Raw genomic sequence first — 18,668 nt, forward strand, 5'->3', positions numbered from 1 at the left:
TCTGAGGCACCAAATTCTTTTTTTTTAATTTTTTAATGTTTATTTATTTTTGAGAGAGACAGAGTGCGAGCAGGGGAGGGGCAGAGAGAGAGGGAGACACAGAATCCGAAGCAGGTTTTAGGCTCTAGGCCTACTCGGGGCTCGAACTCACCAACCATGGGATCATAACCTGAGCCAAAATAGGATGCTTAACTGACTGAGCCACCCAGGCGCCCCAAGGCACCAGATTCTTAAGAGTTCATAAAAACTTGAAGTTTTTTCAAAAGTTTTTTTCCCCACTGAGGCATTTTATTTGCACGTATGTATTACATCTTTAGAAAAAGAATCCCAGGATTTTCCCTCCTGTGTGTTTTTGTCTTGCTTCTTCATGGTCCATGATGCCAGCTGAGGGTGTCAGTACAATGAAACCAAACTGGCAGAATGGGAGATTATTCTGCCATCTTCTAGATCCTTGAGTTGTAAGTCAAATCTGGGGCTGATCTCTCCACACTTGTTTAACCTGCCTGTGAGGTTCACAACAATTTTCCCAGCTCTGTGATCATCAATGATTTCAAGTTCATTAACGTAACCATGCTTCAGCATCACCATTAGAAACCAAATGACTTCGGAGCCTGACATAATAAGAACCTGGTGTTGGCCTCTCTTTTCAGCATTGTTAATTAACACTGTTAAGAGCATCTGCCAGGACATTCATGTGCATCATTATGGTGGCACAGAAAAATGGTGGAAAAAAGCTAAGCACAAATAAATCTGAGGCAACAAATCTTTTAAGACTTCACAAAAACTTGAAGTTCTGGTTTTTTCAAAAGTTTTTTCAAACATTTTCAGAAGTGAAGAAGAAGACACACATGAAAATTCAGAATTTCTGCCTTTTCATCCCAAACTTAAACCATTGAAAAATTCACTTTGTGTTGTTTCTAGGTAGATTTCTTCCCATTTTCCACGAATTATTCCCACCATCAACATTTTAAATGATTTCAAGTGCTAATATCAGCAGCAGTTCTTATTAAACATGTTCCTGCCTTGCAAAGAAACCTTTCCAGATAGAAGACAAAGACTGAGAGGCCTAAGAATCTCACATTTTGGTCCTACAACACCAGAATCCTCAGCACCTTCTTGCTATTTCAAACATTTTGATTTAGTAAGCTTTATATACTCTATACTTTGAAAAAGCAAATGCCTTTCTCAAAACACTTTACTAACAATAAGCCATAGTTTTGTATAGCATTTTAAGTTTCTAAAGCATTTTAACATATACTTTCTTTTTAACTCACATTCTCTATAAAACAGTCAAGGCAAGCATTAATATTCTTTTACAATAAGAAAACTAAAAACTAAGTTGTTCACTGATTATAATAAATCACATAGCTAAAAAGTGGCAATCAGGCATAATCACCTCCAAATTTTCTCTCTCCTAGTCCTATGTCCTCAGCAATTTATCTCCATCCTATCCATCTGAAAGGAAAAGGTATCTCTCCTTTCTAAAACTAGTCCCCTACCAGACCCTTAAGCCTAGAACCCTCAACTGCTCACAGAATCAACTAACTCCTTTTTCCAAACCACAATATCTCCCTATCCTGTAACTACATCTCCACATTCTATACATATATGTTCAACTCTTCCCCTTAAAAAAAAAAAAAAAATCCTCAACTCTTCCTATCCCATAAGGTGTGACCCAATCTCTTTCCCTGCCAAACCCTTAAGAGTTGTACTGCATTTTCATCTCTTCACTAAAATATTAAAGGTCACCAGTGATTTTCTAGTGGCCACATCCAATAACCGCTTTTCAGTTATTATCTTTAGGTGTTCAATCTTTGTCCTAACCTAAATGACACTACTGATCACTCTACCCCTCCTAAAACTTGCATCACTCCTGGACTCTTGCTATGTCCCTCTCTCATTTTCCTACCACTGACTTCCTTTTTAACATCATTTGCAAATTACATACCTACCTGTTGGTTCTCTTCTGAGGCCCTCCCCATGGTCCCAGCCTTTTCTCTTTGGCTAAAAACTCCCCCTGAACAATCTCTGCCACTTCCATGCCCTCAGTTTCTAACTATAAGCCTATGATTTCCTAAACTCTATGGTCTTAACACACCCTTTCATTCTTTGAGGAGAAAGCTAAAAGAAAACAAAAGTGAATATTTATCAAATCTCTGGGCAGGAAGGAGAAAAAGATAGAACCATTTTCTAAGCTTAGAAACAAAGAAAATACAGATTTGACTGCATTAAAAATTTTAAGTTCTGTAAACTAAGACAAACAACATGGAAAATAAAGAAAATATACACATATATACTAATTATATACATCCATAAATCTATAACTTTATAAGTAAATGGAAAAATAAAGAAGTTTAGAAAACAAGCAAGCTATTTTTAATTTTATTAAGTTTATTTGAGAGAGAACAAGCAGGGGAGGAGCAGAGGAAAGAGGGAAAGAGAGAGAATCCCAAGCAGGATCGTGCTGATAGCACGGAACCCAATGGGGGCTCAAACTCACAAACTGTGAGATCATGACCTGAGCCAAAATCAAGAGTCCCATGCCCAACTGACTGGGCCGCCCAGGTGCCCCACTTTCATAAAATTTTAAAACTGTCTTTGAAACCCCCCAAATCAAGAATTAGTACTATTCTAGATACATTTCTACTCATGTTCTAAAACTGCATTTGGCTTGTGTATATGCATGCATGTGCACCCAAGCGTGGTCTTATAACTTTGACAACCAGCAAGCTGATAGATCTCGTCTACGTGGACTATCTGCAGATTTTTTTAGTAGTCACAAGAACAAAAGTAACCAATATACAGAGCTTGTCTGGTGAATCTTCATTCTATGTTTTCTGGACAAACACACACAGTTCATGGTAAGAAACATTCCTTATTCCCTTGGCTCAAACATTGCTGAGCCTGGTGTCAATGCACACATCTGGAGTTCCCATCTCTTCCAAGGCAAATTTATGGGTCTTTTTCAGGGTCCAAAGGGCACACTTTTTTTTAATTTTTTGTTTTTTAATTTTTTTTAGAGAGAGCATCAGCAAGGGAGAAAGGGATAGGAGGACAGAGAGAATCTTAAGCAAACTCCATGCTCACTGCAGATCCAAAGAGCATACTTCTTGAAGTCCACTCCATGAATGCACTTGTTAATGGTGATAATGCATTCTCTGGTCACAACTTCATTAATGGCAGAATGGCCCTTCTTATTCTCACCACCATTCCTTGCAGGAGCCATTGTGCCAGCCCCGTCAGAAAGGAAGAGCATGAGGTATTATTGCATTAACTTTTTAAATAACATTATGCTATGTTCTTAACACTCAAGAGTCACCTCTACCACATGTGAGGCACTTTTATAAGTACCAGAGGATACAAGAGTCTATAAAATAGATAAAAGTCACTGTCCCGCCCACTGTTTATACAGGATTCCAGTCTGAGGATAGGGAGAAGAGACAAATAAAATTAAATAAAAAATATATATGTTAAATGGTGACTAAGTGCTATGGAAATGATGTAGGAAAAGCAGATTAGCAGCATTGCAAAGGGTCGTAAGTTTAAACATTGTGGTTAAGGACTCACTGAGAAGGTGACATTTGAATAAAGAAGAGAATAAGCCATATCTCAGAGAATATTCCAGGCAAAGGCCTGCAGATGGAGGCTTTCCCGGAGTGTTTGACGGATAACAAGGAAGCATTAAGGCTAAAGAACAGTGTTAGAGAGGAACAACAATTGAAAATGAGATCACACAGCTCCTGGGTTCAAGCCTCTCATAGGGCTCTGTGCTGCTGGCTCAGAATCTACAGCCTGCAATAGATTCTGTGTCTCCCTCTCTTCCATCCCTCACCTGTTCACATTCTGTCTCTCTCTCCTTCAAAAATAAAAAATTAAAAAAAATTTTTAAAGTGAGATCAAAGAAGTAATGGGGGGAAGACGAAGCAGATTACCTAACGTCCACTATAGGCCGTGAGTATCTCTGCACATATTTTCTGAGTATGCTAAACCACAAGGCTTAACTGCCCTCTAATTCTAAGCCATTTCTGTAAGCTATTCACACACACAATTAATAAATTAACTCAAGACAGGGTAACCACAGCTTGACTACCGTGTGACTGCTTGCTCCAAGGGGGTGATTTGGAGGTAGAAAAAGGTCAGAGTTCAGTCTTGGACAAATTTAAAATCCTATTAGACATCCAACTGGAGATGTTGGGTAGGTAACTGAATACAAGAGTCCAGATTTAGGAGAAAAGGCCAAACCTGAAGATACAAATTCAAAAGTCGTTTGTGTAAAAGACTAAATAAGCTGAGGAAATAGAGTTTTCTTATTTTGAATTTATTTTTTCTGTAGTTTTTCTTTTCTTTTTTTATTTGTTTAGAGAGAGAGAAAGCACACAAGCAGGGTAGGCAGAGAGAGAGAAAGAGACAGGGAGGGAGGGAAGGAGGGAGGGAGGGAGAGGGAGAGGGAGAGGGAGAGGGAGAGGGAGAGGGAGAGGGAGAGGGAGAGGGAGAGAGAGAGAGAGAGAGAGAGAGAGAATTCCAAGCAGTGGAAGCCCTGTGGAGCCCTACTCAGGACTCTATGTATTCACCATGAGACCGTGACCTGAGCTGAAATTGAGTCTGACACTAGTGATTGAGCCAGCCAGGCACCCCTCTTTTTATTTTTTTCTTTTCAAATTTTTATTTCAATTCCACTTAGTTGGGACGCCTGGGTGGCTCGGTCGGTTGGGCATCCGACTTCGGCTCAGGTCATGATCTTGTGGTCTGTGCGTTCAAGCTCCGCATCGGGCTTTGTGCTGACAGCTCAGGGCCTGGGGCCTGCTTTGGATTCTGTGTCTCCCTCTCTCTCTGCCCCATCCCTGCTCATGCTCTGTCTCTCTCAAAAATAAATGATAAAAAAATAATAATAAGTAAATAAATTCTACTTAGTTAACATACGTGCAATAATGGTTTCAGGAGTAGAATTCAGTGATTCATCACTTACATACAATACCAGTGCTCATCATAACAAATGCCCTATCAATTCTCGGTAGGAAATAGAGAATTTTTTTTTAATTTATTTCTTTTTAGGTTATTTAGAGACAGAGACAGAGAGAGAGCGCACGTGCGCACGTGCATGAGGGGGAAGGGGCAGAGAGAGAGAGAGAGAGGGAGAGAGAGAATCTCAAGCAGGCTCTATGCAGTCAGCATAGAACCTGACTCAGGGCTCGATATAACAAACTTCAGATCAAGACCTGAGATGAAACCAACAGTCAGACATTCAACCAACTAAGCCACCCAGGTGCCCCAAAATAAAGTTTTTTTTTTTTAAGATGATAATCAAGGTGTGAGCCCTGAGCACTCTAACATTGAAAGGAGGGAGGTAAGGAAGAACTAGCACACAGCAAGAAGGACAGACCCTGAGACAAGAGTAGAACCAGAAGAATGTGATGTCCTGGAAAAGCAAGTGGGGAAAATGGTTAGGTTCAAGAACAAGAAAGTAATTAACTGTGGCAAAGCTGCTAACAGACCATGTGGAATGAGGAATGACTGATGGATTTAGCAATGTAGAGATAAATGGTCACAAAGTAGAATTCTACAGGAGCAGTGGGGACAAAAGCCTAACGGAATTTAAGAAAAAATGTGAGGAGATTAACTGTAGACACAAGACAAGAGTTTCACTCTAATTAAACACACATTTCTTGGGACACCTGGGTGGCTCAGTCAGTTAAGCATCCAATTGCAGCTCAGGTCATGATCTCACGAATTCTAGCCCTGTGTCAGGCTCTGTGCTGACAGCTCAGAGCCTGGAGCCTGCTTCAGATTCTGGTTCTCCCTTTCTCTCTGACCCTTCCCCACTCACACCCTGTTTCTCCTTATCAAAAATAAACATTAAAAAAAATTTTTTTTTCATTTTTTTGGGGGCACCTGGGTGGCTCAGTTGGTTAAGTGTCCGACTTAGCTCAGGTCATGATCTCACAGTTGGTGGGTTCAAGCCCCGCATCGGGCTCTGTGCTGACAGTGCGGAGCCTGTGTGGAATTTTGTCTCCCTCATCTCTGCCCTTCCTCCACTTGTGCTATCTCTCTCTCAAAATAAATAAATAATCTTAAAAAAAAAATCTTTATAAAAAATAAAATGTGAAGGGGTACCTACATGGCTCAGTTGGTTAAGCATCCTACTCTTTGTAGCAATTCAGGTTATGATTTCACGGTTTGGTTCTTGGGATCGAACCCCGACTCAGAATCTGCGTGGGATTCTCTCTCTGCTCCTCCCCACTCATGTGTTCTTGCTAGCTCTCTCTCAAAATAAATAAATAAACTTTAACAAAAATAAAAACGTTTAAGATAAACACTACAGATCTCTAGAAAGGAATACACCAAAATGTTAAAGCAGTGGTTATATTACAGCATTGTGCGATTAAAGCTGACTTCAATTTTTTTATAACATTCCTACATTCTTCAAATGTTCAACAGTAAACACATACAGTTTTACTTAATAGTTCTTTAAATGTTCATATCCTCCAACCAAGAAGCTATATCTAAGTATTGCTCCCAAGGAAACACCCCGAAACTTAAAGTTTTACACACCAAAAAAAATTTAATTTTTTTTAATCTTTATTTTAACATAGGCTCCACACCCAATGTGGGGCTTGAATGCACAACCCCAAGATCAAGAGTCGCATACTCTACTGACTGAACCAGCCAGGTGCCCCTAGGCACCAAAATTTTTATTATGGTTTACTAAAACAGTAATATTAACACCCAAGTTTCCAATAGTAGGGAATAGTAAAAGTTTAAGGTATGTTTCCTCAATTTAGAAGGATGTTGGTTAACTGGAAAATGCTTATATTAAAGTGTTAACTGAATAGGGGCACCTGGGTGGCTAAGTTACTTAAGCATCCAACTCTTGGTCTCAGCTCAGGTCATGATCTCATGGTTCATAGGATTGAGCCCTACATTGGGCCCTGTGATGACAGCATAGATCCTGCTTAGGATAGAATCTCTCTCCCTCTATCTGCTCCTCCCCTCTCTCTCTAAAAAAGTTAACTTTAATGTTTAAAATGTTAACTGAATGTTAATAAAAACTGAACACACAGTGGACTAGTCAGATGTGCTTCTCTCTTTGCCCACCTAATCTCCTCTAAAACAACAGCAAAATTATTTTCAAAAGGGAAAAAGATGGGGCACCTGGGTGGTACAGTTGGTTAGGCATGCACTATTGATTTCAGCTCAGGTCATAATCTTGAACATGAGTTCAAGCCCCGTGTTGGGCTCTGCACTGATCATGAAGAGCCTGATTGGTATTCTCTCTCTCCCTCTACCACTCTCCCTCTCCCTATCTCTCTCTCACTCAAAATAAATAAATAAACTTTAAAAAGGGGGGGGGGGGAGGTGACAATGAAGACTAAAGAAAGATAAAGAAGAGACAAAGGATTATTAAAGTACACAAAAAATGACGTCAACAAGTCTTGTAATGTAGAAAAATGTTCCAGTGATTAGCAGAACAGAGGAAGAGACAAATTAAATGCCTGGCAAGGGGGGGTACCAAAAATGAACAAGCCATTTTACCCGATTGAAGAAATGTTTGAAAGCAACTGACCATTCACATTCTTTCATTTCACAAATGTTTCCTAAGTGCCTACTAGGCGCCAGATTCTGTAATATGCATAGAGTATAAAAAGTGAAAAAAGTTCTTAAAGGAGTTCACCTCATCATCTAGATTTCCATTCTGAAGTTTGTAAGCTTAGGTTAACATTTTGCCTGTCACTTAAATGTATACTGTCAGGAAGACAGAAGAAATTTTGCATTGAGCACACCAACTCTTTCTAGCTAATTCCAAAAAGTGATACCAAATGGGACTGCACACTTCCTCTGGAGGTACACAATTATAATTGCTCAGATTACCAGATGTGTTTGGCAACCCTTACAATGACTCCGTACTTAGATTTAAAATGTAACTATTGGGTGCCTGGGTGGCGCAGTCGGTTGAGTGTCTGACTTTGGCTCAGATCATGATCTCACTGTCTTTGAGTTCAAGCCCCCCATTGGGTCTGGTGCTGACAGCCAGAGCCTGGAGCCTGCTTCAAATTGTGTCTCCCTCTCTCTCTGCCCCTCCCCACTCAATGCTTCTCTCAAAAATAAATAAACATTAAAAACAATTTTTTTAATGTAGCTATTAACACATTATTCAGTGCTTTTAGTGTTAACTGCTTTGGGCTTTCATGTTTCTAGAGATATTTATCATGTATTTCTTTTTCTATTTTTAAAGAGAATGAGTTTTTTTTCTGTTTATTTATTTATTTGATAGACAGGTGCAGAGACAGAGGAGAGAGAGAATCTTGCAGGCTCCACACTGCCAGCGCAGAACCCAACATGGGGCCTGATCCCACAAACCTCGAGACCATGACAGGAGCCAACATCAAGAGTACAATGTTCAAAATCAAGAGTACGATGCTCAACTGACTGAGCCACCGAGGAGCCCCTATGACGTATTTCTTTTAGAGAAAAATTAAAACTTGATATTCTATCTTATGCAAAAGTGTAACTGACTTCACTCATCTTTTTTTTTAATTTTTTTTTTAATGTTTATTTTTGAGACAGAGAGAGACAGAGCGCGAGTGGGGGAGGGGCAGAGAGAGAGGGAGACACAGAATCTGAAACAGGCTCCAGGCTCTGAGCTGTCAGCACAGAGCCCGATGCAGGGCTTGAACCCACAAACCGTTAAGATCATGACCTGAGCCGAAGTCGGACGCTTAACCGACTGAGCCACCCAGGCGCCCCTTGACTCATCTTTTTATCAGGTGAACCACAGCAGAAAATATTTCCATTCAGAGTGACCATGAGGTTATGGGACTGCTAAAGTGAGCAAGCGAAGGGCTTACATTAGTATCATTAAAGTCCATCTGCATCAACGAACTGGAGAAAGCAAACAGAGGTTAAAAGCAAGGTGACCACTATTAAGCATACCCCTGGTCAAAACTGGAAAATATAATAAAAATACCTCCTACTGGGAGAAAAAACAAGGAAAACAAATACAATGATAATTTTCATCTTCCAGATAGAGATTATGTAACATTTGGATAATTTATAATGGTGATCATATCATAAAAAAAATCTACATGAAAAATTAGAGCCCATCATCCCAACTAAGTGGTTTCCTATATTATAACTTAATAGTTAATGACAATCTTCTAATAACAAGGTAGTTACTACCACTATTTATATCAACATGTGATAAACTAAGTGGTAGTGATATATTATCAAGAGCCTTTGCTTATACCCAGAAGACAACTGAGAGATTTACTAGATTTACTAGATTTAAAAATTTACTAGATTTAAAAATCCTGGTACAGGGTTGCCTGGGTGGCTCAGTCAGTTAAGCATCCGACTTTGGCTCAGGTCATGATCTAACAGTTCATCACGAGTCTGAGCCCCACATCAGGATCTCTGCTGTCAGCACAGAGCCTGCTTGGGATTCTCTCCTTCCCTCTCTTTCTGCCCTTCCCCAGCTTACATGCACTCTCTCTCCCTCTCAAAATAAATAAACTTAAAAAAAAAAAAAGTGGTAGTACACATGATCATGGATGGGAAGAACACTGTTAAAATGTCCATACCATCCAAAGCAATCTACAGACTCATGCAATTCCTATCAAAATACTAGTAATCAAAACCACAATGAGATATTTACCACTTCATACCCATTAAGACTATAATCAAAGAAACAGAAAATAACTTGCTTGCGTTGGCAAGGAAGTGGAGCAATTCTAGAACCTTGTGCATGGCAAATGGGAATATAAGATGGTACAGTTACTGTGGAAAACAATTGGTGATTCCTCAAAAAGTTAAACAAAGAATTACCAAATTATCCAGCAATTCCATTTCTGAGCGTGTACCTAAAAGAACTGAATGCAGGAACTCAGACACTTCTACTGCAATATTGTTCATAACAATATTATTCACAGTAGCCAAAATGTCCACTGATGAATACCTACACAAAATGTGGTATATCCATACAATGGAATATATTCAGCTTTAAAAAGGAAGAAAATTCTAACACGTGCTACAACAGAAATGAATCTTGAAGACATTATGCTTAGTAAAATGAGCTGGGCAAAAAAGGACAAATATTTTATATGATTCAATTTATATGAGATACCCAGCAAAGTCAAATTCATGGAGACAGAAAACAGAATGGTAATTGCCAAGACCTAGAAAAAAAGAGAATGGAAAATTAGTGGTTTTAATGGTCACAGAGTTTCAGTTTGGACAGATAAAACAGCTCTGGAGACAGATGGTAGTGATGCACAATGATGTAAATATTTTATGTACTATTAAAAATGGTTAAATTGGTAAATTTTATGTTTATCTACCACCAAAAATAAAGAAGCACTGTAGGTAAAATTTTAGTAAAATTGTGAAGATAAGAACTTTATCCTCTCCTTTGAAAAGAATCTGGTATAAGGATCAGCTAAGGTTAAATAACCTTTGTAAAGAATGAATAAACCATACTGCTGCAAATTTACTCACCCACCTCAAAGAATGATCCTGTATGTTTCTGAAATTTTATTTCAATACAAAGTTTGTTAAATAAATGAATTCTTTTCATCTAACCTGTGTCCATTAACTGTCCTGATTTTCTTTTTATATATACATATATGTTTATTTATTTATTTTGAAAGAAGGAGGAGAGGGAGAGAGAGAATCCCAAGCAGGATCCACACTGTCAGTACAAAGCCCAAAACTCAAAAACCATAAGATCATGACCCGAGCCGAAATCAAGAGCCAGGCAGTCAAGCAGCTGAGCCACCCAGGCGCCCCTGCCTCATGCTTTTTTATAATGTTGATCTATTTTGAGTGAGAGAGGTGTCCTGATTTTCAAGATAACCCACACAGTGGTCTCAAAAAGTCCCTTCATCTTTTATTTCCCATCATTTCCTGCCATAAATACTCCCCTTCGATTATACTTTATACTGATCTTGCTCAGTAGGTTAAGCAACCAACTCTTGATTTCGGCTCAGGCAGTGATCTCAAGATTCATAATAAGCTCAAACCCTGCATCAAGCTCTGCACCAGCAGCATGGAGCCTGCTTAAGATTCTCTCTTCTCTCTCTCTCTCTGTCTCTGTCTCTCTGGGCCCTGGGTAGCTCACTGCGTTAACTGTCTGACTTTGGCACAGGTCATGATCTCACAGTTCTTGAGTTTGAGCCCCCTATCAGGCTTTCTGCTGTCAGCACAAAGGCTGCTTCGGATCCTCTGTCCCCCCTCTCTCTGCCCTCCCGTTTCTGTGCTCTCTCTCTCTCAAAATAAATAAACATTAAAAATGTTTTAAGAAAAAATAATTTTAGGGGCGCCTGGGTGGCGCAGTCGGTTGGGCGTCCGACTTCGGCCAGGTCACGATCTCGCGGTCCGTGAGTTCGAGCCCCGCGTCAGGCTCTGGGCTGATGGCTCGGAGCCTGGAGCCTGTTCCCGATTCTGTGTCTCCCTCTCTCTCTGCCCCTCCCCCGTTCATGCTCTGTCTCTCTCTGTCCCAAAAATAAAAAAAAAAAAAAAAAACAAAAAAAAAAAAAGAAAAAATAATTTTAAAAATTATTAATGATTTGTTTAATGTTTATTTATTTTTGAGAGACAGAGCATTAGCGGGGGAGGGGCAGAGAGAGAAGGAGACACAGAAGCTAAAGCAGGCTCCAGGCTCCAAGCTGTCAGCAGAGACCCAACCCAGAGCTTGAACTCATGAACTGCGAGATCACAACCTGAGCCGAAGCCGGAGGCTTAACCAGTGCACTGAGCTACCCAGGCACCCCAAAAATAATTTTAAAAATTAAAAGAATATGCTCAGGAAAAAAAAAAATATGCCAGGCAAACTCTTTCTTTAAAACCAAGTAATGATTTTATACTATGGTGATAGCAAAAAACAATGAAGCAATAAGGGAGGTTGCTTTAAACCTGGTTATCAGGAAAGACCTGAGAGGTGATTTAAATTGTGAACTGAATGACAGGAAGGAACCAGACTTAGAGAAGAACACTCAAGGCAAAGAGAAGGTAAGTCCAAAAGGCACTGAAGTGAAAACAAACAGCCCATTCAAAGAAAAGAAACAGCTTGTGTGGCTACACCTTAGAGAATGAAAGGAAAGGTGGAAGGAGGTAAGGTTGCAGAGATAGGGAAAGGTAAGATCATGTAGCATGTTGTAGACCACAACAAGGAATCTGAATTTTAGAAGCTATATTTTAACTATCTCATCTCTGTGCTTTAATTTCCACTCTCACTTCTTTGGGGGGGGGGGGATCTTAAGTTTTTGTGTTCTTTTTTTAATGTTTATTTATTTTTGAGATAGGAGAAGGAGAGAGATGGTGAGCAGGGAAGGAGCAGAGAGAAAGGGAGACAGAGAATCCCAAAAGGTTCCCCACTGTATAAGAGAAGAGACCTACTTGAGGCTCAAACTCCCGAACCATGAGATCATGACCTGAGCCAAAATCAAGAGTCAGACCCTTAACCAAATGAGCCACCCAGGAGCCCCTCCACTCTCACTTCTCAATTTCAGCCCTTACTGCCTCACTTCAGGACTATACCACTATAATAACCTCCTAAATCTTCTTCCTAATTTTAGCTTCTTCCCACTCTAAGCCATTCTTATCACTACAGCAATATCAAACATTTTTATAAAAGCACTGTTACGCATTATCACTCTTCTGATCAAAAACCTTCCAAGGGCAACAAGATAAAAACACCCACTCCTTAGTCAGAAGCTCAAAGTTCCCTGTAACAGTGCCTTAATGCTCTCCCCTTCTCTAACTGTACCTTCTATCACACCCCTAAACAAAATCTCATTCTAGCCAAACTGCTCCCTGACACTACATGTGTTTCCCACCATATGACCTTAGTTCACAGCATTCATTCTTCCACCTCCCCAAACTTCATACCCTTGACTCTTCTCTAAATCACCATTTTTTTCTGCAAAGTTCTACCTAAGTAGGGAGCAAGAAAGAAGAAAATTCCCACTGAGGAAATAACAAGAAGAAAGGCACAGAAGCTTGAATATGTACATGATAATCACACACACAAAAATAGTGTCTATGACTAGGTAAGGAAGACATGGTGAGATATAATAGGAGATAAAGCCATTCAGCAGGCGGGGTAAGAATGCTGTGACCTTATGCAAATTATTTAACCTCTCTGGCCTTCAGTTTCTTCATGTGCAGAAAGAAAGCAGTAACAGTGCCCACGTCACAGTATTGTGGCAATTTATTCACTCACTCAGCAAACATTTCCTGAGCACTTACTCTGTATGCCAGCATTGTTCTATGAGATGTAGAAACAGCAGTGAACAAGACAGACAAAAATCTCTGCCCTGTGGTACTTAAATGTTAATAAAGGAAACATCAAACAAGCAAAATAAATATATGATATGTTATCTAGTAATAAATGCTACAGAAACCAAAAAGAAAAGAGGGAAAGGGAAAAAAAGTAAGATTTTAATCAAGACATAGAAGAATTGAGGAAACAAGCCATGCAGGTCCAGACAGAAGACATCAGAAATGAAAGGGCATGATCAAGTAAAAACAAGGAGGCTAAGGAGATGGGCAGAGTGGAGGGTAAAAGGTAAAAGATGGAGGTCAGAGAAGTTAAGAGGGGACCAGGTCAACATAGAACCCTACAGGCCACTGCAAAGATTTTAGCTTTCATTTTGCTAGAAATAGGAAGCCATTGGAGGGTTTTCAGCATGACATAACCTGACTTTAACAGCATTTTAACAGCCATCTCTGATTTAACAGCAGCTGTCTAGCTGCTATTTTAAAATTATACTATAAGAAACCAAGGTCAGGACGAAGAGACCACTTAGGAAATTAAATTAGATAATGGCGCTTAACACAATGCCTGGCATAGAAGTAGGTTATTTTTCCAGGAATGGGGATGAATTTCTCACACCTTTGGACCAAACACTAGTAAAATAACCAGCTGAATTTAAAGCTGCTGACGTTTTAGTGTAAGGCAAATGTATCTCATAATCTTAAGCTCATCAAAATTAAAACCTTTTGTTTAAGTTTATTTACTTCTTTTTGAGAGAGCGAACGAGCTAGCAAGAGAGGCAAAGACAAAATCCCAAGCAGGCGCCGCGCTACTAGCGCAGAGTCCCACGCAGGACTCAAACTCACAAACCATGAGACGATGTCCCAAGCCAAAATCAAGAGTCAGATGCTTAACCAAATGAGCCACCAGGTGCCCCCAGAATAAAAATATTTAAATGACAGACGCTTTTTATGATTCCCTATTTCCCATAAAGACAATGCAGAAGAAGTCTGATCTTATCCACGTTTACCAGCATGCCACTCTAAAGGCAAATGTCATAAAAAAAAAAAAAAATTTAAGGAGAATTTTAGGAAATAAAGTATGCTTCTATATAAAAATATTTCAGCTTAACCAACTGAACCACCCAAGTGCTCCAATAAATTAATATTATTGATCAGTGAAGTATTTCCGTTTTCCCTCAGTTTATTAGATTCCTTGGGATTACATATTGCTATAACTTTCTGACTATGCCACCTAATCACTGACATAATTGTTTTAAATACATCAAACTTAATCATAGCATTGGTGATTTTTATGCATATTAATTCATAGAGGTTTTCCATTCCATTAATGTTACCTCCAAGAAAAATAACCTGCTCAAATGAGTTATTTAAAAATATTGTTATCAGTAGTAAATAAATGAAATATGTTCAAAAAATAAAAAATATTTCAATCTGGAAAAATCTGCTATTTCAAATGGCATCAATATTGGTTACCTCTATTGATCTAATTATCTTAAATTCTCAGAGGCAATATAAAATGCTGGGTGCAAGAACTGGCACTATTTAAAATAAAAAGGCAGTTATAACACCTTAAAACAACTGAAAAGTAACATCCAGTGCTGAAAAGCTTTCATTTTGAAAATATATATACACTTAACAGCTTGGAAAACACTATGATTGACATTAACACAAATAATCCTGGTAAGAGGTCACCCAGCGGGGAGAAAGGTACACGTGTACTCTGACCTCTCTAACTCAGGGAGTACAACTTGAGACCAAATTCTATGTGACTCTTATTTTCTCTATTTTCCCTAGAGAGAAAGGGCTCAGGGCTATAGGACTATCCCATTCCCATTCCTTTACCTTAAAATCTTCTAGTAACAAACACTTCAAGCTTTCCCGGACTTTGTCTATGAAATCAAAACTCCACCAAAAAAAAAAAAAAAAGATTCTACACCATAGGAATCCTGCCAAAACCACTAAAAAAGGCATTTCAGTTTGTAAAATGATGATTACATCACCATTTAGTAAGTGCTTACTATATGCCAAGCATTGTTTTTAGCACTTTACATTCTTAATCTCATTAATCTTCAGAAAGGCCTGAGGTAGATTTTATTATCCCTATTGTACTGATAAGGAAAGTGATGAGAATTTAAGCAACCTGTTAAGAGGCATTCAGACGGGGGGGGGGGGGGGGGGGGGGGGGGCAGCAGTGAAGGGGTGGGTGGCCAGGGTGGGTGGCGAGCCTGGGCGGCTCGGTGGATTAAGCATCCAACTCTTGATTTCGGCTCAGGTTATGATCTCAAAGTCATGAAATTGAGCCCCTCGTAGGTCTATGGGTGCGACGACAGTCTACGGAGCCTGCTAAGGATTCTCTCTCCCTCTCTCTCTGCCCCTCCCCTCTCAAAATTAATAAAAACTTCAAAAATTCTGAAAGAAAATGACTTCCAACCTAGATTTCTATTATTCTATCTTCATGAATGGTAAAGGTCTATGATCAGGGTCATCAAACTACTTGGCCTAGTGTTTGTTTGTTGGTTGGTTGGTCTAATGTTTGTTTTTGTAAATAGTCTTACTGAAACACATTCATTTATGTATCACCTATGGGTGCTTTTCTGATACACGAGAACAGTTGAAATGTTGAGGCAAAGACCCTCTAGCCCATAAAGCCTAAAATATTTACGATCTGGTCCTTTACAAAAAAAATTTGCCAACCCCTAGTCTATGAATATAAAAATCAATGACAACCAGGAAAATGGAGGGCCTATAGGAGTTGACAAGAATTTGAATATAATGTTGGGAAATCAGAATAAGACTATAATTGGCATTTTCCTGGGAAAAAACAGGTTTGCAATGTCACTTGAAGACTGTGCCCAAGAGATCAGTTTCTGATTTTTATCCAGGTACTTACCTCCTGCCTTTTCAGGAATTCTGAAGAAGGCCCCTAGGAAACATATAGTCATCATTAAATTATTTGGAGAATAATTGTAAAATGTGTAAATTTCCAGAGGTTTTATTTCTTTTATTCTCTGGCTACCCATCTTTTGAATTTTTTTTTTTTTTTTTTAAGTAAGCTCTATGTCCAATATGGGGCTCAAACTCACAACCTCAAGATCAAGAGTTACATGCTCTACCGACTGAGCCAGCCAGGCACTCCAAATGTTCTACTACTTATTACCACTTCTAGTGAAAGTGAACAGGGAAGACAAAAATACATGAAAGGCAAGCTGGCCAGTTCTAGTGTATCAGCAAGTAAACACACTGGGGAAAGAGTTAGCAATTCTTATAAAACGTATTAGGAAAACTAAATTTTTTCTCTTAAAGATTTTATTTTCAAGTAATCTCTATACTCAACATGGGGTTCAAACTAACAGTCCCAAGATCAAGACTCACATGTTCTGAGTCAGCCAGATGCTCCTAGCAAAACTAAAATTTTAAATACCAACAAATTAAGTTCAATATAAGCCAACAGTGGGACACATCTCTAAAATGGAGGTATGGCATCCAGATCCTGAGAGGAAATAATTCCTCTATATGCTAAACCGGCTTGCCTAAATGTGGACTAATATATTGTTTGGGGCATCATCTTTTTTAACGTTTATCTTATTTTTTTATGTTTTATTTTATATTTGAGAGAGACAGAGAGACAGAGCATGAGCAGAGGAGGGGCAGAAAGACGGAGACAGGATCTAAAGCAGGCTCCAGGCTCTGAGCTGTCAGCACAGAGCCCGATGTGGGGCTCAAACCCACAAACCATGAGATCATGACCTGAGCCAAAGTCAGACCCTTAACCAACCGAGTGACCCAAGCGCCCCTTTTAATGTTTACTTTTGAGAGTGAGAGAGAGCGAGTGCGTGTGTACACACACAAGCGGGGGAGGGGCAGAGAGAGCGGGAGACACAATCTGAAGCAGGCTTCAGGGTCTGAACTGTCAGTGCGACGCGGGACTCAAACCCATGAACTGTGAGATCATGACCTGAGCTGAAGTTGGACCCTTAACTGACTGAACCACTGAGGTATCCCTTGGGGCATCATGTTTTAAGAGGACCAAAGGAGGTCAGTAAAGGTGGTGAGAATATGCAGAACCTACAATGTATTAAACAAAGACTGAAATCATTGAGGGGCACTTGAATGGCTCAGTCAGTTAAACGTGGGACTTTAGGTCACTATCAGGTCACTCACTCAGGTCACTATCTCACGGTTTCTGAGTTCCAGCCACAGGTGAGGCTCTGTGCTAACAGCTCAGAGCCTGGAGCCTACTTCAGGTTCTGTGTCTTCCTCTCTCTCTGCCCCTCCCCTGTTCACACTCTGTCTCTCAAAAATAAACATTAAAAAAGTTTTTTTTTAAATCATTGACAATTTTCTTAGTTTTTTGTTTTTGTTTAATTTTAATAAGCATTACCAGAGCATTAAACATTAAAGCCATTAATTCATTAAATAATCAACAAGTATTTATTGAAAAACTACTATAGGCCAGGAACTGTTCTGGGACAAAAATCCCTCACCCTCTTAAAGCTTACTTTCTAGAGAGGAACACAGAAAATAAAACAAGAAATAACATAATTTCAGATACCTACATCTTACCACTAACCATAACTCTGAATTTCCATATGCACATATATATTTTTTTATATATATTTATTTTTTTCATAATTTAAAGCAATAATCTTGGCACTTGGGGTTCTACTCTTCATTTACCATTAATTTGAGAACATATTTTCCAAGTTGCTACAGAGCTTTTAATTTGTATTTTTTCTTTTTCTTTTTTTTTTTTTTAAGGAGACTTCAAGACAGTGTGGTGCTTGAACCCACAACCCCGAGATCAAGAGTCAGATGCCCTATCAAATGAGCCACCTGGGCACCCCTGTATTTTCTACTTTTAATACTACAACTTACTATTCCTCTATTCTTTCACACATGTTATATCTACCCTTTGCTGTAAGTGCAACAAAGGACCAGAATGGCCATCACTTCCTTCTCCAGAGGAATGTGGGCAGAATAGGCAGTGAGCTGTTGGTTTTGCAGCAGGATGAAAAAATTGATAGTAGCAGCCCACAACATTAGGACTAACATGCTTAAATAAGAAAGAAACAAGCCATATCCAATCACTCCAGGCAAAACCTCAAGTATAAAAAGAATTTGTGTTGAGGTGAGAGTAGGAGACCTGGGCTCTCTTCAGAACACTGCCTTGCTATTGGTAAGGATAGAATTCTGTGGCATGTGAGAGTGCACCACCAAGCCCAGAGGAACTTCCTCAAATTCCTGGAAAGTCTATGCAGAACCAACAAATCGACATCCAAAAATCAGTCATGAGCCACTGAACAGTCCACAAGAATTTGCAAGGATTTGATGATAATTGTTCTCAAAATCAAAAATGATTTTCATTATCACTGCCTAGAAAATTTAAGATGTGAGAAGAT

The 18,668-nt window shown here is 39.3% G+C and overlaps 1 pseudogene; it reads right to left on the bottom strand.

The window, feature by feature from the left end:
• Positions 1–281: 281 nt before the first annotated feature.
• On the bottom strand, positions 282–808 carry LOC124508083 (40S ribosomal protein S15a-like; annotated as a pseudogene).
• Positions 809–18,668: the final 17,860 nt, after the last annotated feature.

Source organism: Lynx rufus, unplaced genomic scaffold, assembly GCF_022079265.1.
Source record: "Lynx rufus isolate CCGP_SWC_20201006 ecotype Redwood Valley unplaced genomic scaffold, mLynRuf1.p SCAF_13, whole genome shotgun sequence".
NCBI classification, from domain to species: domain Eukaryota; kingdom Metazoa; phylum Chordata; class Mammalia; order Carnivora; family Felidae; genus Lynx; species Lynx rufus.